The sequence below is a fragment of the Tachypleus tridentatus genome, chromosome 2 (assembly GCF_004210375.1).
Source record: "Tachypleus tridentatus isolate NWPU-2018 chromosome 2, ASM421037v1, whole genome shotgun sequence".
In the NCBI taxonomy this organism is placed as follows: Eukaryota; Metazoa; Arthropoda; class Merostomata; order Xiphosura; family Limulidae; genus Tachypleus; species Tachypleus tridentatus.
Window position 1 is genome coordinate 108,547,393 of NC_134826.1, and position 24,287 is coordinate 108,571,679.

At 32.2% G+C, this 24,287-nt stretch overlaps 1 long non-coding RNA gene across 1 annotated transcript; it reads left to right on the top strand.

Annotated features, from left to right (window-relative positions):
* Window positions 1–837: 837 nt before the first annotated feature.
* LOC143236326 (uncharacterized) lies at window positions 838–23,849 on the top strand. The gene is made up of 3 exons (XR_013019535.1): window positions 838–1,066; window positions 2,430–2,611; window positions 23,296–23,849. It is a non-coding gene; the product is annotated as an uncharacterized LOC143236326 (long non-coding RNA).
* The last annotated feature ends 438 nt before the right edge of the window (window positions 23,850–24,287 follow it).

The following is a 24,287-nucleotide window of genomic DNA, read 5'->3' on the forward strand; positions in this document are numbered from 1 at the left end:
ATGTGGTGAACAATAGTGAGAAAACGTATGCCTCTACACTACTTCTAGAGCTAAGACATAAGTGACCCAAGAGTTGGTAGTAGGTACTGTAGTTGCTGCTTTTCTATTAGATAAAAATTAGGTACGGCTGAATGCAAACCGCTTTTTGAGAAAATTATAATACAATCAAATGATGGCTTTTGTTTGAATTGTCTGCAATCACTGCATGCTGTTTATATTACACATGAAAGGAGAGTTTCTTTTCCTTATAACCAGTTTAATAACGTATGAAATCATAGTGATAAGTTAGAAATTCAGAAACCTTAAGTTACAAAAACAAGTTGCTATCTCATGAAACTAAAAAGTAGATTAGAATAGCTTAATTGAGTAAGCAACGATTAATACTTTCATGGGTTTTATGTCTTCTTTTATTAAATATAATAGGAGATAGGTAACAAGATATAGCACAGAGCGTTAGCGTGTCCGAACTTGAAAGGTCATTTTTTATGGATTTGCAGTCTGATATTGTAAAAATCCATTCCGCGCTTTGGAACCGTGGATGTGTTATAAGAGTGACGGTAAGTTCCAATTATTCTGTCACGCACTTGAAGTCCAAGAAAGAGTGAGAGAGTTGTTAATTAACTGTCTTTTCTTTAATATGTTAGTTCAAACCTGGTGACCTTTATGAACATATAACTCTTTGTATGGTTTTGCGCTAAAATTCTGAAACAACAATTACAAACTTTCAGTGATGCAAAACCGGTATTTACTTAAGGTTGTTTGTAATATCGCATTTCCTGAACTTGTTTGTGATAGTATTTACTGAAGGTTGTTGCTTGTAATATAGCATTTCTTGAACTTGTTTGTGATAGTATTTACTGTATTTGAAAGCAAGTTATAGCACATATTTAGTGAATTTACTTGTAGTATGGAATGTTTTGATTTACATCAATAACATAGATGAAGGAATGGTTAATAAGTTACTTAAATTTACGACATAAAGTTCTCAGGTGTTGTTAGCTGTGAAGAGGATGCTGCTGTAGAAAAGGATTTAGATCATTTAATGAGTAGAGTGAATAAATGGCAAGTGAGTTTTAGTTATAATAAATACAAGTTAATCTATGTGGGTTACCGTAACATAAAAAAATTAGTGCGTTGTTGTTAGTGGTAGGGAAAATAGTATTTTAAGTTGTAATTACAAAACTATTGAACACAAGTGTAAAGATGTTATAATTTCATTGTATAAGTTATTGGTTATGCCAAATTTGGAGTAGTGTGTTTTGTCTGGCGCTTCTTACCTTAGGAAAGCTATTGAATGGTTGGAAATAATTTAAAGAAGATATAGGATGATTTCTGGCGTGGAAAAGTTGAAAAACGGAGAAAGGTTAATATCTCTGAAATTGTTTTCACTTAAAAAAGGAGGAGTTAGCGAGAATCTGAATGAAGTGTTTAACTTGTTAAGGGAACTGATAGTGTTGATGAATCATTTTTATTCATACTTAACTGTGAGAATAGTAGGACTATGAGACACAAATATAAATTTTGACAGGGTAAAAATTATTTTTAGCTAAGACAGTTTTATATTTCCTAACAGAATATTGAATTGGTTGTCTTCGGATGTTGTAGAGACAGTAAATTTAAATGAGTTTGAGAAAAGGCTTGATAGTTATATGAATGATGAGGGCTAGTTTAAATATTTTTATTTTGTTTAGTTAATAGTTTTTGTTTAGCTTAGAGAATGGGACAGTCGAGATGGACTAATAAGTTCCTTGTTGTCCCTAAACATTATGTTATGTTGTATCATTGGATTTGTTTCAGTTATGGTATTTTCTGGAATTTTTTATGGTACATAGTATTTACTGGATTTTTTTGTAGTATACTATGCACTTGATTTGTTTATGGTATAGTATTTACTAGAGTTTGTCTGTGGTACAATATTTACTCAAATTTGTGACATAGGTTTTACATTTTCTCAATATTTTATGCTGGATTTGCTTGTGGTCTAGTATTTACTGAATGTTTTCGTGATGGTGTTTATTAAAGTTTATTTGTAGTAGTGGAATTGCGTAGCCATACTTTTAGGCTTTATATATTTTACAATCATATTTTAAATCTTGGACTAGAAATATTTCTGCAACAAACGTTCGGTTACTTCAAGAGTAAAAAAATAAGAAGGACCCTCGAATACTGTAAGTTACTTTTATCAAAATATATTAATCTTTTTTTAGTATTGAGAAAGATATGTTTAACTTATGTTGCTAAAATAAAAAAACTGCTTTTTATTTTTTTTCCTGTTGACTTTTGTAACGTTTGCCATTGTTGTGCAACATTCCATGTTATGGTATACATTGCATAACGTAGAGAAACATAGTCAGTAGATTATCCAATATTTTGGATAATTGCATCTCAGTAAGACCGGTCATAATTCTAGTTTCGTCTTTCTTTACTAGCCATGTGTGAATTTCCAGTACGTCCAGTTTCACTAATGACTGATATAAGTAACATTTCAAATGAAGTTTTATGGGCTGTAAACGTAGCCGAATTGAAAAGTTCGGTTATAAGAGAAGAATCTTATGAACAACGATGTTCAGCATGCAAGATGTGAATAGAAATGTTAAGTATTATGAAAGAGGTAACTACAACTACTATCATTTTACTGTATGAAATATCACACATCATCGGCAGAGTTTGTAACCATTGTCTGAAGATGGCAGTGATTTGTAAAATCTCACAAAACGTAAAATATTGTATTTCAAGTTGTTTTTCTTATTTCTTTATTATGGAGGTAAAAGTTATTTCAATGATTGTGTTAGGGAGTAGATGATTGTATTATTGTGGTGTTTTGATTTTTTTAGTTACTCCTCGTTTTAATGATTTCAATTGAAATAGATAATTCTGGTTTCATTTTTACAAAAGAACAGCCTCTTTTTGTCAGAAGAAAGGTTCTGCTACCTTGGTGAAAATTCATTTGTGTAAATTTTATGTTTCTCTTTGCAGTTCATATGGGCCTAACAGAAATAACACACTGTTTCATTATTTATTTTGATTTACTAAAGATAAATGAACTGGAAATTAGTTTCAGTATGATATCACTTCTTGTGTTATTCGTGTTACTTCGATTCCAGTAGTTCAAGACTACCAGGGCGAAAAAGGTAATTTAACCAAAATCACTCTCCAATGCCGTGCTTGAGGAGATTCTGTCGTTTTATTTAAAACTCAACTTTTAGAAGCATATTTAACGTATCTAGCTCTCTTAACTATCATTTTTTGTAGAAATATTCCAAAGACATCTTGACACATTTTTTTTGGCAGCCCCTTTTCCTTTATCATTTCAGGTGTGGTGACGAAGTCTTTCTTGACTATCTTTGTATTTTAATCGATGAAATGAGTCATTAACTATGCACGAGGGATCATTAAATTATGTCGTATACATTGCCCCTGGTTTATTGCATCTCTAAAGACGCACGTGGTTTGTTTGGTCCGACTTAGTAGTGTCCGGCTTTCTTTTTTCTCAACAAGTTTCTCTTATAAATTTACTTTTTTCTCTTGTTAGAGGTCACTCAGAGAGATTTACTTGTGGTAATGACAACACTTATTCATCTTCTTGCAAACCATTTTGAAGTCGAAAATCCATCTCTTCAAATCTTATATAATTAACGTAGTACTATTTACTTAGTTATTTTGATATTATTTAAAGACAGTGTAGAATAGTTCACTAGATACATTATAGTAGAATTCGTACTTATGCTCGTTGTATTACAACTTATAATTATGGCTTTGACACAATTACAAGTTTCAACTACTAGAAGTATCACTTGGTATATTACGCATTTAAATCATTCTCAACTGCTATATAAAATCAATTATTTTCCCATTATGTTGTGTGTACAGTCATAAACTGTGTGCTAAATATTTTGCATCATAATAGAAGTAATACGAGGAAATTTTCCAAGAAAAAGATACAGGAATTTGCGTTGTTTATCCCTTTACTACTAGGTCATTTTAGCTACTCTATTATTATATACTACAATCTCACGATGCAATTAAGAATAGTATTCTTTAATATACAAATCCTGATGACTTTATTTATTTATTTATTTAAAATAACCTTACACATTCAACAAAACTCTCTTCTAATCAGCATCCATTAGATTATGACGAAAGAAAACGATATAATTTAATCCCAACTACATAGAACAAGTATATTGTTGTTTGATTTACGATACATGTTTGTGGTCATTTTACTCGCTTACATGCTTAAAAATCTCGAACTTCTCTTGTGGTCTGTTAAATATCATAAGTACAGTATTACATTTAAGAGGTGTGCAATATGTGCAATACAAATTCAAGTATCAAATACACTGTAAACAGCATGCAAACAAAACTTTATAAGCGCCTTGGACATGCTGTTGAGTAATAGACAAACCAACTTAGAGTAGTAAGCCACAAAAGTCCTTGAGAAAGTTGGTATAGTAAAAACAAACATTTTACAAAACCACAAATTTTTTAGCCTGTTATATTATCTGACTGAATGATTTATCGATTAACGTTGTTGGAAAGGTATAGCTCCCTCCTTTACTTTGTGCTTACATAAATATACATCACTGAATTACGCTACCTTGTCTGAACGGTTTTCCTTAAACCCGTTAAATTTAAATTTAAAATTTAATCTCGGGAATATCAAGTAATAAAATAACCGTTTTTCAACACTACTTACGAGCTAAAATACTCTAGTACCCATATTCTATGATCACGAGTATGATCTCAGAGTTGCCAAGTAACAGCCTACCCTCATATTACGTGCGGGTGCATGATCGCACACCCAACGTGAACTGCCTGCAATTGTATCATCTAGACCAGCGTTTCTCAAAGTGTGGTCCGAGAACCCTGGGGTCCCAGCGACCTCTTCAGGAGCTACGCGAGGTCAAACTATTTTCACAATATAATATCTTCAATAAAACGTTTTTGTATGTTTTGAACCGAGCTCGAGAATGAGAGTGAAAAAAGCAAATAACGTCTTACTACGTTCCTAGTCTTTTGAGAAGGAAGGTTGTGTCTTCAATTTCTAAAATTTCGTTCTCATGTTTTTTGCATATATAAGCGATATTATTTTGGATCAAACTTTCATTGAATTTATTTGGGATTTAAGTGAATTTTAATTTGTATGGTCGATACATTTGAACTTGTCTTTATTCTAGAAATAAATACATATGGAAGTTACACTTGAACTTGAATAAATTGAAATCTAGCATTCTAATACAAAAAGTTGGAAGGAGAGATATAGGTGCAGAGAGGAATCAGACAGCAAAGAATTGTTCAATTGTTTGAGAAGTCAGTACACTTTGTTGTCTTATTTGCAATAATATTTAAAAAAAATGAACACACTTTTCTAAATTTTTAAATTTTAACTAAACCTTATGATTTTATAATTTAATTATGTTTTATTCTAAAATAAAAGAAAGTTTGTTTGTAAAATATTTTCTTATATTTGAGGATAGATTGCTAGCTTAAAAAGGGAGATTAGAAAACTCACCCACAGCTGCACCACTTACCTTCAAAAATACTGAAAAAGATAAAACTGATATATCAGAATTCTTTGACTCATGGAACGGAGGAATCTACTCCAAAGAAACTGGGTAAAGCTGTAAATAAGAAACGAAATATGACAAAAGCTATCTTTCCCTTGGTTTTATAGACGTTAATATATTTACCTTATTGTGTCTTATGCAGCACAACATTTCCAAATAGTATTACGGTACCAGTTAAGTTGCAGCGTTATTTTGAGACCAATCATTCAGAGTTTAAAGAAAAAGGAACTGAATGTTTTAAAAGTAGACGTGATCAGCTCTTTAAAAGCCAAAAATTATTTGTTACAGCTTTTTAAACTAGAAATGAAAAAGCCACTGAAGCATCTTACGAGATAAGTTATCGTATTGCATTAGCTGGAGAAGCGCACATAATAGCTGAGAGACTAATAACGCCTTGTGCAGTTGACATTGTTGATAACATGCTGGATAAAAAGTTAGTGAAAGAAATCACAGTAGTGCCACTTTTCAACGATACAGTAACTTGTAGAATTAAAGAATTAGTTGCAAACATGTATAGTGAGTTAATATCTCGTCTGAAGAATTGTACTTTTGCTTTACAAATGGAAGAATCTACAGACGTGGCTGGACTTGCTGTTTTGCTTGTATTCTCCGGTATCAGCACCAATTAACCATCGAAAAAATCTTCTTTTATGTAAATTCTTGCCAACAAACACAACTTGTACTGAAATATTCCATGCTTTGAATAACGTTTTTGAAACTCATGGTTTATCATGGAACAACTATGTTGACATTTGCACTAATGGTGGGTAAAACTGCTGGCGCTTTAGCACGAATCAAGGCAGTGGCAACAAACTGTACAAGTAGTCATTGCATTCTTCACCGCCACGCACTCGTGGTAAAAAAAAATGCCAGTTTTACTTAAGAATGTCATTGATGAAGCAGTAAAAATTATTAATTTTATTAAATCTCGACCTTTGAGTACACGTCTTTTTAATATTCTATGTGACGAAATGAGAAGTTCGCATAAGACATTATTGCTGCATACCGAAGTACGATGGTTGTCTCGAGGAAAAGCACTAATGCAATTGTTTAAATTCCAAGCTAAAATAGCCGCTTTTTTTCATGGAACACTATTTTTACTTGAAATAACGATTAACAGACAAACTATGGTTATTCCGACTTAGATATCTGGCAGACATTTTCTCGAAAATGAACGAAGTGAGCCTGTTACTTCAAGGAAAACAACTGACAGTATTTGTTGCCAATGATAAAATTCGATCCTTTAAGTGAAAATTAAAACTTTTGATAACCTGTATCCGCCATCATAAGCTTTACAGCTTCCCAATACTTAAAGACATTTTTGGCGAGATTGATGGTGATATTAACGAATGTGGTTTTTTGATATTGCACAATGAAATTTGTCTACATTTGGAAGATTTGCATAACTCAGTGAACCAATATTTTCCAGATAGCCAATGGGTGGTGTTACAACATCATACATGGGTAAAAGATCATTTTAAAGTTCAAGATAGACCAATGGATTTTAATGTAATAGAGTATGAAAAATTCATTGATATGATTTCAGATTCCACATTGCAACTAACCTTTGAGAAACTATCACTTGTCGAGTTTTGGTGTAGTATGAAAGGGTCTTGAGACCAAAATGTTTGAGAACTGCTGATCCAGACAAAAAGGTGGACTACGTATATTCTTTACATTTAGATTTTAACTATGATTTAACCTTTGGAAGCTAAGGTTTCAGTACATACAACTCACTCGAAGGTTCTCTTGGACAAAGCAATTCATTATTTCAGTCGTTTCCTAAGACGCGAGTCTTCTGAGTGAGGACGAACGATACAACTTTGCTCGAGAGTTAAAGACAGAAAACAAGAATGATAATTTGCACAGTTTACCTTTGCATTGTCTTGAAATTGTCGCCTATTGAAAGGTTGTATTGAAACAGTAGAATGTTCAAAATATGCCTTTGAAGGAAAGAAAACGAGAGGAAAGAGGGAAATGTTATGTTTATAATATTGAAAAGTCTTTATCCCACCAAAGAGAACATTACTGCAAGAATAAAGATTATGTTTGAAACAGTTATGCTAAATATGCGAAACAAGTTTTAGCCATTAACCCAGCCAAAGAAAAGGCTACGATCCTGTCTAAATGGAAGAAGAACTATAACACAGATATAATTGAAATCCAAGAAATTAGAAAGATAACTCTAAGAAAAGCTATAAGAAAGATAGGCCTAGAGTTCAGTCATTCTCGACACTTACTATCAAGTAAACTGAGACAAATGTAAAAAAAAAAAAAAATATTAAACAGAAAATTAAGAAGTAGGAATGGGAACGCCAAAAAAGTAAGAAAACAGTATGAGTATGCGCTGGATAACATTACAACACTTGATGGTTTTAGACATGGCGCAACCTCAAATATGTGGCCATCGTTCCAGCTATTCCTACTTTGTATTTCACTTTTTATTTTTTATCGTGCTATCACATGTATGCCTAAATGTTCACTAATTATCCCACAAACTAGCTCAATTATCTTTTAATTTTTTAAACATACGAAAAAAATAACTTTATTCAGATCTAATAAGCTCTTTCCAATTACTAATCTCAGAAAAATTCATTTTTTCCTAAAACTATAAAAAAGGAACTTAAATTTGCTCATTAAGAAAAAGAACAGCGCCAATAGCTAAAATATATTATACTTAGGACATGTTTTGCTCTGTTTTAGTTTTTGTGGATTCAGTTGCCATCATTGTAGTGGTCTGAAAATAGTCTTTTTTAAGTAAACCTTAAATATATTATTCGTTTATTTTGAGAGAGCTTAAAAATAATATTGGGGTTTCTTTTCAAACTGTGATACACATTTGTCTTGTAAAGGTAACAAATGGAAAATTAAGACATTAATCTTTAAATTGTTTAACTCTTGAAGTAATGTTATATCCAGTTATCTTGACAATGAAAAAATAATTACGAATTCGCTACACCAGTTCAACTCCTAGACGTAACAGCACATATAACTATCATAAATGTCAAGTCTTAGTATCACAAGTATCTGTGCTGTTATGAGTACATGCAGCTTAAAATTATTGTTCACCTTTGGTCATGGCTATTCAGCTATGACATTCATTAAGCTAATGCACTTGTAACTTAAAATTTACGTAACTACGAAACCTAAGGAACTGAAAATATAGACAGTCTTATACTTTCTTTCATAAAGAAGGAGTATGCGAGGTATGTTTATGAAAGGGTATTTTAAAAAGTAGTAATTAATTTAACAAGTCCAAAGATGCAGTTTGTAGCTCAATTATCATGACAATTTGACTATTTTAATTTGGAAAGTTTTTCTTTTTCCCAATCGTCAGAATGAGATACGACCTAAGGAAGTAATCTACTAAATGAATATTTCGTTTCATATTTAAAAGTTGCTATAATAATGATTAATTACACGTGTTTGTACGCTGGCAAAACATACGGAACGTGGAACTAGAATATGAATAAATGAATGTATAAAGTTCTTTTTCATGAAACTTCAAGGACGAATAAATGCATGTATTTCAATTAACAAGTTCACCAAACTGAGTACTATTTTTAGCTAATTATAATAATGAGTCAATAAAATATAAAATAGGTGTAAATAAATAGCTAAAAACAAGTATTTTATGTTATCATATCAAAGATATATCAAAAATACATAATAACGTCACGAATTCTGGCATAGATCCAGAAGCAGAAAACGTTTCATTCTTCATGTACTAATAGCGCCAACAGAGAGTTGATATTTTATTTTCAAGGCATTGACCAAGATTACCTATTCCAGCTGTTTCTGTTTATTTAGATCGTGTTTTACCTTTATATTGCCCTAATGCAATACTGTTTTATTTCAGTAATCGTTGAAGTTACAGCGATATTGTAGAATTTATCTTGAAAATCGTGAATATTGTTAAAATGCACACACGTATTAGTGTGCAAGTTATTAACATACCCATGTAATTTATAATAAACAGCATATAAAGACGTTTTCGAATTTACTCTCAATAATTTATGGCTTAGAATATGTAGACAATCTAAGCAAATATGTCACTGGTGATGCTATTACATAATACAACATAGATAATGCTACGATTTTACAAATCAGTGAAAAATTCAAGCAATTTATGAAATACGTGGGAAAGTGTTATATTACTTGATAAATAAATCTCCGGACTTTTCTTCCATGTTGAATTTCTCTTTGTTTGCTTGAAACAGAGTCCGAGTAATGCTTTAGAAAATCGAAGCTTACATATTGGTAATTAGGTATTCATCATCTAATGTGCGTGTTAGTAATGTGGGCTATGGAGTTTTGATAGTAAGAAACGAAAATGTTTGTTTTAGTAGTTAATCTCCGCCCGTTCGTCATCATGACATCGCTATAGCCTGAAATGATAAACATATATATACCAGCCTGGTTTTTCCAGTCCAAGAAAAAATTCATAGGCTGTGTCAGACCAGTTTTCCAAACGTAAGTAAATTCACTTTAATTCTCACAATCAGATATTTTGTTCTGCTAAGCCTTAGCAGCGTTATAGAAGAAACGTTATTTTGTCAGACAATTTCTTTCAGCAAAAAAACTTCTCATATTTTAAATATATATATATATATATATATGCTTTGTCAGTGTGGTTTCTTTTTTACTAAAGTAAAAGAAAATAAATCAAACAAAATTAAGTACTAGTAGGACAGAACAAAAATAATTTCTTTTGTTTTCTATTAAGCTTGTTTTTTCACAATAAGATGTGGTCTGCCAAATTTGTCCTTTAAAAGAAGATAAATACCATTTACATCTTCTATCAAAAGAATAAATAAAAATCCCATCAGTTCGATTCTCTAAATAATCAAAAGACTATAAAAAATATTTTGTCTTTCCAGTGAATATAAAAAAAAAAACATTTACGTAGTTTCCAAAAATAAAAGATTCTATTTTATGGAGCTATTTCGGTTAATAAAGATAAATATAAGTTACTCTAGTTTTCAGAAGTCCTGCTTTCTGGCGATATTTTTGAATGAAGTCACAGACTATTTACTCCATCTTATCCGGATTAAATGAGTTTTATCTTTCCTTTGTTATTCTCTTAGAACATATATTTAAACGAATTGGTGAAGTATTAAAAATCGTAAAGTAATTAATAGAAACTTCCGATCGAAGCAAGCCACCTATAGAGATCATAATTGTAATATGTGACAGATTTGCTATTGTACTTTTATTTTAGTGCCTACGTTTATTTCTTGTTTGTCGTCGCAATATGTAAAATGTTCTGAGTGTATAATACTTGTTTGATAAAAGGCGTACGAGAATTTTGTCTAAATTTATACAAACTCGCGTGATTCTTATAAAAAGCGGCTAGCTCAGAGATGAAGGAGAGTATTATTGGACAGCTACAGTCAGTACGTTATAAGTCTATGTAGCTATAATTGTGATTAACGTCTATTAATCGAGAAACTACAGATTTGGACCAGGAACATTATAGATTTTAAATATTACAAACCATTCAACTTCAGTGAATTAATTCTCACGTTAGAATTTCTAAAAGGACATCAAATATCTTTGCTGGAAGGAGTCAACTTGTACGTGGTATGAGGCCAATCAAGAATCAACAGCTAATTAGTTTAAAAGAAGTGCAACAATATCAACTTAGAATTAATTTGCTCGGCGCGGACTTGGATCATCGGTAAACTATTTAGTTCTAGACCGGATATAAGACTCAGTGTTGTCTGGTTTCTAAGACCTTTGTATACAATTAGCATCGGTTGACCTGGTGTAACTACGTCCATATGTACACATAAGAGTACTAGGTGTTGCCTACTTTTCTTTTTCCTATTCAAACTTTAACAAACGGAAATAACAGGACCAGGCTTTTTTACAAAAATAACAGAGGTGTTTTAATGTTTTTGTTAGTTTTATCATGAATGTCTGAAGATTTTGAAGCTGGATTTTCTATAATAATCCTCAACTTTAGTGGATTGAACAGATGCTGGTTTTCGTTGAGATGGCGAGTGTTTTTTTTATAAAAAGTGGTTCTATATGTTAAAGTGTAATCAGTGAAAATAACAGCTGCTTTCTGTAGTGTTTCAACTTTCTTTTCATCCAAGTGAGTTTTGAGGTCATCATTTGTAGAATGTTTGAATTCTTCAATTAGATATAATTGTCTTAATTTGTCGAAACTGTCACTAATATGTATACAATTATACTATCGATCGAAATAATCCTCTTTTTCGTTGGCTAATTTCGTATAAGGGGGGACCATCTTGCTTGCAATAATCTCAAAATATTGGCTATAAGCATCTGGTACTAACTTGTATGCTTTGAGAATTGCTGCTTTAACCTGATCATAATCCGTACAATCTTCTAGGGATAGAGCAGCTTAAGCTTCTTTGGCTTTACAAGTCAAAACACTCTATAATAATAAAGACCATTTTACAGTGTATCATTCCATGGTTTGGACAACTTTCTCAAAGTGTTGGAAATATTTATCAACTTCATTTTCATTAAATGGTGGTACCTTAATATATCAATGGAGTTCAAAGTTCTAATTTAGCCTTGGTCGATCGGCGTTGAACCTAATTTCCTAATGAGCTTGCTCTTACTGAGCTTGATATGGGCACTTTCTTGGCTTCGATATGAGCTTCCTCTTTCTAGGCTTCGATATAGGCTTGTTCAGCTTCGAGACGTTTACTTTCTCTCTCCGCTTCTATAAGAGCTTGTTCTTTCTCCGTTTGTACCTCGATACGGACTTGTTCGAGCTCGAATTCCTTAAGTTTGAACTGGATTTCTAACTTAATGTTTTCACGCAACTCAGATAGGCTAATGGAGTCAGTAAATTTCCCTAATGCTTCGTCAGACAACAAAAATCATCGAATAACATCTCAACAATACACTTTTTATTAATTATTTCTCATTTTCTAATTCTAAAAATTTCAACAAATTCTGTTTTTTTATATTTTTCTAGCTGTTAGAGGGAGAGTGATTCAAGAAAAGTTTGATAATCAGCCATTAACAAATGTTGTTGACACTGATAATAATAAATCGAATTAAGATTTGAATTTAATTCAGAACAAAGGCTGCCTCTGATTGAAATCTCAGACATGACCCCTCAATTTATTATGTTACGTATTATTATTTTATTTCGGAAGAGTCTCCGATTTATTACATGATGTACGTTACGTATTACTACTTCAAATAACCAGAATTTTGAATTTGAACTTGAATTAATCAAATGTTAACATGTTTTAAATTTATGTTATTTGTTAACAAGATTGATACTCACATTTTCCTTTTTTTTAACACAAATATATATTGATATACTCACTCAAAAAATAATATAACTTATAGTAACGGTTATTACTAATAGCTATTAAAATGATGGTTTATATGCAACAGTTTTACAACCGTACAGACAACACCGAGTTTTATATAGGGTCTAGAACTAAATATTTTATCGACTATCCAACTCCATCACAAACAAATTCATTCTGAGTTGGTATTATAGCACCTCGCTTAAGTAAATGACGTTTTTCTTGGCTAGTCTCAGTCCTTACAAGTTCACTTTTTCTGGTAAAGATATTTAATGTTCTCGTAGGAATAATAAAGTCTGAAGTAATTCGCTGAAATCGAACGGTTTGCAGTATTCGAAATGTAGAACGCACTTGTTCCAGTTCTGTAATTTTCCTATTAATATAAATTAATCACAATTATAGCTTCCCAGACCTATATGGTACTAACTGTAGCTGTCCAGTAATAATATCTTCTCTTTGCGCTTTTCTTACCTTTATACAAATCAAGTGAGTCTTTAGAACCTTCACCAAAGTTCTCTTGGCAACATTGATCTAACGCGTTTTCGAAAACAAATATTGTTGTTTTTCTTTCTCAAGAATTCTCTATACGTTTCAAGACCAGGCGGAACTTGCGCAATACATGATAAGCACTATACCTCACACGCGAAAGAGAAAACTATGCAGAAGCAAGTAAAAGCAATAAAACAGAGTTACAACGGAAAATCCGTTACAGAGATAATTTAAGTATGAATAAGACATGTGACGAAATTATGAGGCATTTCTTTTGACCAAAGGTGAGGCAAGATATTTTTCACTTTTGTAAAACTTTTCATACATGTCAATTGGCTGGAAAATACGAACTTCTTTGTAAATATAATTACAAATATCATCACAGAGTTTACAGCATAATACATAAAACCCACATAAACAATAAATTGCTTTAACCTTCTAATAAACACAACAAAAAACACATGATACCCTACAAATATTAATAACACTTACAGGATACTTGCTATCAATTTAAATTCACAGTTGTATATATATATATAAACATCCAAGGTGCACTGGCTTCCAAGAAATTGTAATATTAAACGAAAATTTACTATACAAAACCAACAGATTCAAAACACCATACTACACAACCACCAGGAAAGATAGAGTAGACAAATAGAATGAAAACCGAGGAATGTTGCTGCTACACAAAACTAATCTATCAGTAACAGAAACTCAAATCAAGAGCAGTAACGAACATATAATTGCCGATATCCTGCTAAATAATCGCTCAACCGTTACAATAGCAAGAATTTATTGCTCACCCACGAAACAAATAGACTTAAATTTACTTAACAACATCTTATCCCACAATCAAAACACCATTTTAATAAGAGATTTAAACAGTAAACAGATCAACTTTGAATGCAACTCCACAAATACAAATGGAAGACTACCTTCAATTCACAGATGAATATAATATAGCCTACTTGAATGATGACACCCCCACGCATATCATGTATGCCACTAATACGAGTGACATACTAGACATATGTCCTAGCTCGTACAGTATGAGCCAAAAATTAATAAAATTTAATGTGGGAAAAGATATAGACAGTGATCGTTTACCTTTATGGAGTCTCTTCGATCTCAACACTTATAAAAATACAATCTATAGAAAAGAAAAATTTGAATACATGAAGGCAAATTGGAAGAAATACCAAAAACAACAAGACAATCGGCTACCAAACAAGATTATGAAAACAGCTAAAAACGAAACAGATATCGATAAATATTGTCAAATAATCACGGAGTACTTTCAAACAGCAGCCAATAAAGCAATCCCAAAGAACAACATAAAACCATAAATAAAGCATGAAAACAGCATAAATAACTAATAACATTAATCAAGCTAAGAAAACAACTCACGGAAACAAGAGATAGAGAATTAAAAACACAAGAAAATAAAATAAGAAACCAAATCAGAAGTCAAATTATTTAAACAAGAAAAATGGGACATTTTCTGCTTCCAACTAAATGAAAACACAGATCCATAACAATTTTGGATACACTTAAAAAGACTCACAAATGGAGACAGCAATAAGAAATACCCACTGCTAGAACACAATAACACTGCAGCGCACATAAGCGAATAAAAAGCAGAAACATTCAAACAACAACTTCAAAACATGCTCAAAACACACAATGATCCAGACATTAACGCATACTTTTATAAAAAAAAAAGTAAACAACATTATAATGAATAACAATTTGAAACACTTTTGCCAGTCAACTTAAATGACTGTCAAACTGACAACACAAACGAATGCACAAAATCAATTCCCGTACAATAATTCATAGAAGCAATAACAAAAACTAAAAACAAATCTCCAGGATAACACAGCATACAAGCCATCCTTCTTTAAAAGGGCACTCCGAAATTATCTGAACATCTAAGAGCAATTTTTAATTTATCATTATACTCTGCTTATATCCCAGTTTCTTGGAAGCATGCAAATGTGTTAATGATTCATAAAGAAGGAAAGCCAGCCACTAACCCAAATAGCTACCGACCAATCAGCCTGACCAGCTGTGTAGGCAAAATTATTGAGCGAATAATTAGTATCAGACTCTCCATATTCCTGGAGATAACAACAAAATTACCAGAAGAACAAACCAGTTTCAGAAAATTCAGACAAACTACAGACCATTTAGTTAGACTAACAGAAGCAATAGTAGATAGTTTTAACAATCGAGAATACACTGTCGCTTGCTTTCTTGATATTGCGAAGGCTTTCGACACTGTATGGCATAATGATCTCCGGTTCCGAATGAAAGAAATGGTAGTACAGTGGGGAAGTATTCGCTGGTTATCAAACTTTTTGGAAAACAGAATAGGCAGAGTGAATGCTGAAGGGACCTTCTCAAAGTGTTTCACTCCAGAAGCAAGCGTCCCTCAATGAAGGATGGTTAGCCCTATCCTGCTCATAATGTACGTGAGCAATATGCCTCTGAAAGAACCAAATCAAGGATACTCCTCACAGTTCGCTGACGATGTGGCAGTGTGTCTAAGTGCACTAACACCCACAATAGTAGTCACAAATTTTCAACCACAATTACATAAAATAAGAGAATATTGTCAAAAATGTAGAATCAAAATAAACACAACTAGTAGAATTCACAAAGTGAACTAAACACAAAAAAGCACAACCAGAGATCTATATAAATGGAGCACTTCTTCAGACTGCTACATCTGCAAAATTTCTAGGACTAACATTAAACTCTAAATTAACATAGATAATCCACATAAATTATATCAAAAAAAAACTTTGGCGAAGAACAAACTATGCTAGGAGTCTAACTGGTAAAGATAGTGAAGCAACGGCAAACAATATTTTAAAAATATATAACACATACATTAGACCCGTAATTGACTATGCAGCTCCTGCATACAAACCATACAAAATACACTACTTACAACAGCTTATAAAGTACCCAGAACTACCTCATCAGAATCCATGCATAAATATGCACACATAGCAACAACAGCAGATGGACTCCTACAAAGTACAATAAATTATTTTGACAAAATTGGAAAAAAAAAACAAACTTGTAAGCGAACTGGACAAGCACTGCAGACATGATGAGGATAATCCTAAACACCTTTCCCCAGTAAATATATATATATTCAAACAAGACAAAAAGACCACCTATAAACTAGACTCCACATTAGTTTAGGGATTAGCTAATAAACATTGAAAAGGATTTATGCGAATGTTTTATGGTTAATACCTATCTAATGATAGTACAAACTGTTATGTAAGAAATAATACCTGTATAAGCCGGAAACATCATTGGAGAATCTGTACAAGCTGGAAATATCAAAATTTTGCACCATTATCTTAAGATTTCTCTTATAAAAAGCCCTATATATGGTGGAAACTACGTAACGCGGACGGAAAACTATATTTCATCTACTTCATCTATCAACAAATAGCGTTAGAACCTGTTTTTGTTTAAATAATAAATTCTTATTTAATTAATAATTTCTTTAACTATTAATAAATTATTGTTTAATTAATAATTTATTTAAGTATTAATAAATTCTCAGACATTTTGTAACATGTCTTTTTTTTTTTCTGTCGTCATTATTTTTGCAGTTAAATTAGATTCATGATTTAAAGAAATATATTTGTCTTTTATTTGCAAAATTCTACTATTTAAATAATTCTCACAAAAAAAAATTCCTATCTTCCATAAGTTTAAAAGATAGTGAGTAAATAGAAATTCCTACTTCATTGCAAGTGTTATGTCATACTAACGCTATCAAATTATATGCAAAAAGAAGGCTCGTTTTTTGTTTTAATTTCGCGCAAAGCTACATGAGGGCTATCTGTGCTAGCCGTCCCTAATTTAGCAGTGTAAGACAAGAGGGAAGGCAGCTAGTCATCACCACCCACCGCCAACTCTTGGACTACTCTTTTACCAACGAATAGTGGAATTGATCGTAGCATTATAATGCCCCCACGGCTGGGAGAACGATCATGTTTCGTGTGACCGGGATTCAAACCCGGACCCTCGGATTACGAGTCGAACGCCTTAACACGCTTGGCCATGTCGGACCTCAAAAATGAAGGGATAAAATGAACTTCATGAAAAAGCCGTAGAATTGGCGTTCTCTTTCAACTGCATGAGAAAACTCATTGAAAAAGCGGAACAGTTGAGATTGGACACTTTCTTTAAATAAATTTGATTAAGATTTTGTGTACTTATGTATATTTTGAATTTCTATTTTTGGTTTTATTTTAATAAATATAGTACAAACAATATAATAACTTTATTCACAAACTTTTTACTTTTCTTGAGCCAGGCAGATACAACGTTTCGCTCAAAAATTACATATAATTAAGGAAATGTATGTTCACTGTCTAAACCAGAAAACCTGCTTAAACCAGAAATTTTACTCGGTAAAATATAAGATAAATTATTCAGTATTTCCGAAGTGATATATATGTATATTATCACACGAATTCAAGAAAATCTCCTATTCAATTTTTTCCTATTCTGAAAAAGAGTAGTTACACCATATAACAAAACTTTTACTTTTTCTTCTTCATGGTCAGAAAGTGTTATTTCCCAATTGCTTATTCCTAAAGTGAATGGAAAAGACCTATTTTCTCTTCAAACTTTGCTTTTGTAACCTGGGTAATGACATTTTCAAATTCACCCATTTTCCTAGAGCATTCCAGGTAGATTCAGTGCTAAGAAACTGATAGAGAACGTTCTCGAATTTACAAGAATTTTCAAGAACCTTTTAGAATTTTCTAGAACTTTCCATAGTAATATATATATACAGGGGTTCACCACTTCAGTTTAGTTCTAGCTGCCTAAGTGAACACATAGACCTATCTGATTTTATCAGAGATGACATGAAGAAGCTGCAAGCATTCTGCTATGTATGTGGCCAATTTATCAAAACAAGAGTAAAAATGTACTCTATGACAGCATCTGCTAAAATGTGTGAAGCCTACAAAGCATATTTTGGCATGCCTGTTGGGATCAAGACAAACCCTGGGCACCTCATTTTACCTACGAGCACTGCAAAAAAAAAACCTAGAAGGTAAGTCGGACAAGTTTTGCTTGCTTGAATAGTAAGATTTTATATTACACAAATTTTAGGCCTTTTAAAATTTAAATATCTTTCGGTGTACTTCAAATAGGTATACAACAACGTCAAGACCTTGCTAGAAGCCCTGAAGTATGATGAGTATGGCGAGGAGGTTATAGGAGACTTCAAAATGGTAGCATTTCTGATGGGTCTCCAAGAAGGCTTTACAAAGTTTCCCTATTATCTTTGCCTTTGGGACAGCAGGGACACCGCAGCGCACTACAACAGAAAGCAGTGGCCATAACTGACCGAGTTCTCTGTGGGGAGGCACAATGTCAAATGTGAGCCACTAGTGAACCTCCAGAAAGTGTTGTTCCCACCATTGCACATAAAATTGGGTCTTATGAAACAATTTGTCACAGCTCTTGATAAGGAGTCTCAGCCTTCAAATACTTTTGAGACTTCTTCCCTAAGCTGTCTGAGGCAAAGGTCAAAGCTGGCGTCTTCGTTGGACCACAAATAAAGAAGATCCTGGAGTGCATGGAATTCCCCAAGAAGCTTAGTAGGAAGGAAAAAAAGAGTTTGGGACAGCTTTGTCGCAGTGGTTCGAGTCTTCTTGGGCAATCAAAAGGCCGAAAATTATGTAGAAGTGGTTGAGGTTCTGGTGAACAACTACAGTAAAATGGGCTGCAGGACGTCCCTGAAAGTCCATATTCTTGACACTCATCTTAATATATTCAAGAAGGACATGGAAGCATACTCAGAGGAGCAAGGCGAGCGCTTCCATCAAGATATACTGGACTTTAAACGTCGCTATCAAGGAACGTATAACGAAAACATGATGGGAGACTATATTTGGGAGCTTATATGTGAAAGTGATTTACATTGGAGTCGCAAATCTAAAAAAAAAAACTACTCAGTTCTAAACATTTTTGTTCATTTTTGTGTGACTTTAGTATAAATACTGTAAATCTTGATTCATTTGTTGTTTTATTCAAACCTTATGTAAATGAAAATGTGCAAATTTCCCCATTCTTACTTAGAAAATAGGTTAATTTCTAAATTTCATTATCCAGGTCACAAAAGCAAAGTTTGAAGGAAATAAAGGCTATATTCTGTAATTTTACAACATAAGCAATTAAGAAATAACATATACTATCCAGAAACAAAATTTTTGTTATATAGTGTTATCTAGAAAAAAAAGTATATACCAGTTGTATAAGGTTTCAATCTTTTTGTGAGTTTCGTTTTTAAATTATTTTTCCCTCTTGTTCTTGAGAGATTATATTCGTGAATAAGGAAACAACGATTCTTTTCCATTTGTGAAATTTCTCACCAATGTATTTTCTTGTAGAACGGCATGCCAATTTCAAGAACGGAAATTAATGGAAACTCAAAACAATCAAGGTGTTCCGAAACATGATAATTCGCCCGTTGCTCGCGTGGTGTTATGGAGGTACTATTAAAAGATTTCTTGTGAAAAGTATAGCAATTTATTTTCTTGAAAATTATTGAGGTGACACCTATTTAATCATGAAAAGAGATGATTTTAAAGTTTTACTTACTACTTCCCCTTATCATTTACATAAGTTTTGATTTAGCAGGTACTAACATCCATAACGAAAATTGAAGTTTCAACAAAATCAACTCAGCACTCGTTTTGTTTTTAGTTATGTTAAATAGGTAATATTCTGAATATATACGTCATAAACACATACACACTATCTTTCTATATGTATGTAGTACTTCTAAAACATTAATAAGAGATCAGCAGCTCAGATAAATAAACTGGACTCAATTCGTTAAAAACTCACCTCACTTTACTGATCCAGAAAGGTCATTCACATTTGCCTGTTGAAACAAAATCTTGTTTGGTTACTTTTACAAGCAAGTACTTACCCGCCAGCGGCTTAGTGCTTTGTACTTCAGAAGATAGAACGGCCATTAGCTCAGTAAACGTATGGAACAGAGAGAATAAGTATTGTAACTTGTCTAGGTTTCTACACCTTAACTTCAATTCAGTGAAAACATCACTTTAACCATCTTAGGAGACGGAAAGTGCAACAATGAAGGCGGCACAACATTTTATAAGTGTTGAAAACTGAAACTATCCAATACTAAACGGAAGTCACATAAATTTATAATATCTGAGGGATCTTAACACTATCTTATGCTTTCATGAACGTGATGAGGTCTTCATGCTTTTACCTCTGTTTCTTTGTGGGTCAGTTGTTGCCAGTTTTATTTTCTACGTTGTACTTACTCCGATTAACTGATTTTAGTAAAGTGCCTATTAAGTACTTTGCTTTCAGATAAATTTGATGCGTTTTAAAGCTAAACAGGAAACACGTCTTTTTTAAGGTCATTAATTTTTTTTTTTAGATAATCCAGTAGACATTAAAAATATTTTGTTCCCGAAAAACAAAATAATTTACTAAAATTTTGTTTGTATGTTTCATAATTGAGTTTATAGTTGCCACAATAATAACAAACCTTGCCACAGTTACATAATATTTTTACTACTTAACACGTGTAACTGAGTGGATGTATTAAATATTTTGTGTACCTGTAGTGTTTACATTTAATTATTAATGCACTAGTGTAAAAGTGTGTGATTATCACCAACTAATACTATATACATACATATTCAATGTACTTTCTACTTCTTTTATGAATTAATTTGTAAATATTCATGTTTCTTTTTTGAGAATTGTGTTGTATTAGTTTCGTATAACTTAGTTTATGTTGCTTAAAAAGATAGATAGATATAAAAGAGAGAGAGAGAGAGTAATTTTGACAGAGATCAGGGAAGTATTCTAACGGTAATCTTTTGAAATTTCAAACCTGTGACTGCTGTTAGTAATCAAAAGAAAAATTGTTCAATACTGTGATAAGATGCATAAAAATCTTACCGAAACTACCAAACTACTCCTTGGAGAATTTGGGTAGGAATACATTTATACATTAAAGTGAATTATTTTTTCACTTAAAATTAAATCTCAACATCTCAAAATGTAGTTAATACCAGAATAATAGTCTTTTTTTTTCCAGTAAAGTTTTCACAGATTGCATTTTGTACAAGTTTTTATTCGTATAAGTTACATTTAATAATATTTGTCAATGTTTAGCAGACTAGATCTTATGATTGACATAACCAAAAAGTTGCTTTTATTTAGCTGGCATTTCTCACCAGTAGTTAGCTAAAGAATTACTTTTATGCAAGTGTTTATTTTTACCTGGTTGATAGGTTCATCCAGTTATCCAAATATTACAGTTAGGATAACTAAAAGGATTTTTTTTTTCTGGTTAGCCTATTGTTACCAGTGGTACAGCTATGCAGACACTTATATCCAGCTCCCAAGATGCTTCATTAGGATAACAAAAGGGTTATTCTCTGATCTAGTCCATTTGTTAACGGTTGAAAAGTAAATTAACTTTTGGAATCGTAGCCAAAAACTCTCCATTATGTGGTACTTCACTGTTAAAAATGATGCAAGTGGAGAGTTACGTTGATCTAAAACTCCAGTGATTTCAGATGTAATTAGGATAAAATAATTTGTTCTGACTGAAGTCAGTTTTCTTCTGATCTTCATTTAATTTGTAAATGTTGTAATCAAATATTATTTGTTCTAAGTATGTTTAATAATCTTCAGCAGCTCAACAAGCAATCTCTGACTCAATGGCAGAAAATATGACTATTTTGTTAGTGGTGTGCTACGCCATCAGATTAGGATATTCGGAAACGTAGAGTGAGGTGCATGGCTGTTAAGGGAATAAACCAATGATCATTGGCAGTGCTGTTTTGTTTCTTGTTTTTTTTGTTGTTCACAGTCGTTAAAGTGTTACTGTCATACTAACTAAAGTGGGTTATCTGCGCGCTAAAATAATGCTATTTCGTCACTATTTTAGTACTTTTCTCTCCTCTTATCCTTATAATATTTTTTCGCCTCGTACAGAAAAAGTCGTCATATATTCGGTTCTCTACCTATCTAGAATGGCTCTTTTCTGTCTGCTCCCATCCCCACTTGAGAGCAGTTACTCTCTTATGGCTAACGTTTTGAGAAAATGGTATGCCTCGTAATCGTATCCACAACTGCTACACTTGTAACACCTCATACATTTTACTATTTTACATTTGCAGGTTATCTTTAAATCATACTTTATTTCAATCACTACGAAAACAAGCATTCAAAGATTATGGTTTGTTATCTCAGCAATTCCTCACAGATTTCACAAAAACGTCATGATAGGGTACTGCAACATCGTCATGAGCATTGTCTAAATTAGGGTAAAACATTACCCGGCTCTAATGAGAAAAAACAACCATGACTTCTTTAGGTGCTATTCAATTGTAGATCGACGTACACGTCTAGATTTATCATAAAACGACGCATATATTTGTAGATTTTCATAACAAAAAAGATACTAAATATTGAATATTGTTCCGACAAAGTCTCTTGCCCTTTCTGCTCTCGTTGAAACAAAGATCGTTTGTGCTTACCACGATTATCGAAAAACGGCTTTAGCATTATAAGCTTCCAGACTTAACCCTGAGTCAATAGGAAACCACTTTAAAGAGTTGTTTTTATTGCATGCAGCTTGATAATGTGTTCAAAGACACAGTAAAGCTTCAAAAAGTATACGTAAAATTTCTGCATGACTTAGAACTGGAACTAGATAAATATGCATATATTTTCCAGTATTAAAAATTATTTCTGAAAAATAATAAAACACTAATACTTACTCTTCTTTATCAGAACTAGCACGAAATAAAAAATAATAAACTCGTTACTGATATTTGCGATCACTTATTTTAACCATATTCTCACTTTTTAATACAATCTAGGTACCTGTTGCTCTATCACGTGGAACCTCAAGGCAAAATTCTCACAAAAGAACTAAGTAAACGGTCCCTGAGCAACCACTTACAGATGTACTCAAAGCTTGTAAGATCATCGACCTTCATAGCGAGATATGTGTAGAAATAACCAGGGATAATAAAGAAATGATGAAAAAATTACCTATTAAATAAAGTGAATTACTTGAATATTTAAACCAGTTACAAGGCCCCTGCGTGATGATAATAAAATAACTAGTGATATTTGCAGTTGTAATTTTCAACCTTACCATGATGTCAAATTGAAATTGAAGTTATTTTGAAAATTAGAGAATTTATAACTTTTTACAAAGATTATAAGAAATAAAAAAGATTATTATCTAGATAGCTTTAGTTCAATTCGCAAGTACACATCAAATCTTGTAACCTCCTGTCAAGTAATGTCAGAACTGCGATATAGAAATAATATACTGCAGAGGAGAAAACCAAAAGAAGAGAAGACTTAAGATTGACTTAGTCTGTGTTACAAATTAATATAATTCCGCTATATGCTTGTGTATTCGAAAAACCTCAAACGTCTATACAAATAACAGCATCTCAGATACGGAATAATGGAATATTCAAGTTACTTCTCTGTGGTTCCGTTTCCTTTTTGAAATTATAATCGAATGACATTAATTATTTTATAATATTGTTACATGATTTAATTGAAAGAGTTAACTTTGTGGTAAATGTAAGCCAAGTAAAAGAGAGCGAAACAACATAAATTGTAATTTGGGAATACAGTTTAAAATTATTTCTGTGTTTTGTCATCGGATTAAATTCTAGTTGTTTTCGCTGTGCCTTTTCATCACTCACCGGTAAGCATGAGGATTTAAATGGGCAAAACTTGGGTATTAATCCCTGCTTAGCTTTGTGTAGATCCGATTTTAACAACAAGCAAACAAATTTTCTATGTAGCAAAGTTCTTTTATCCGAAATAATAATATTTCTAAAAATTA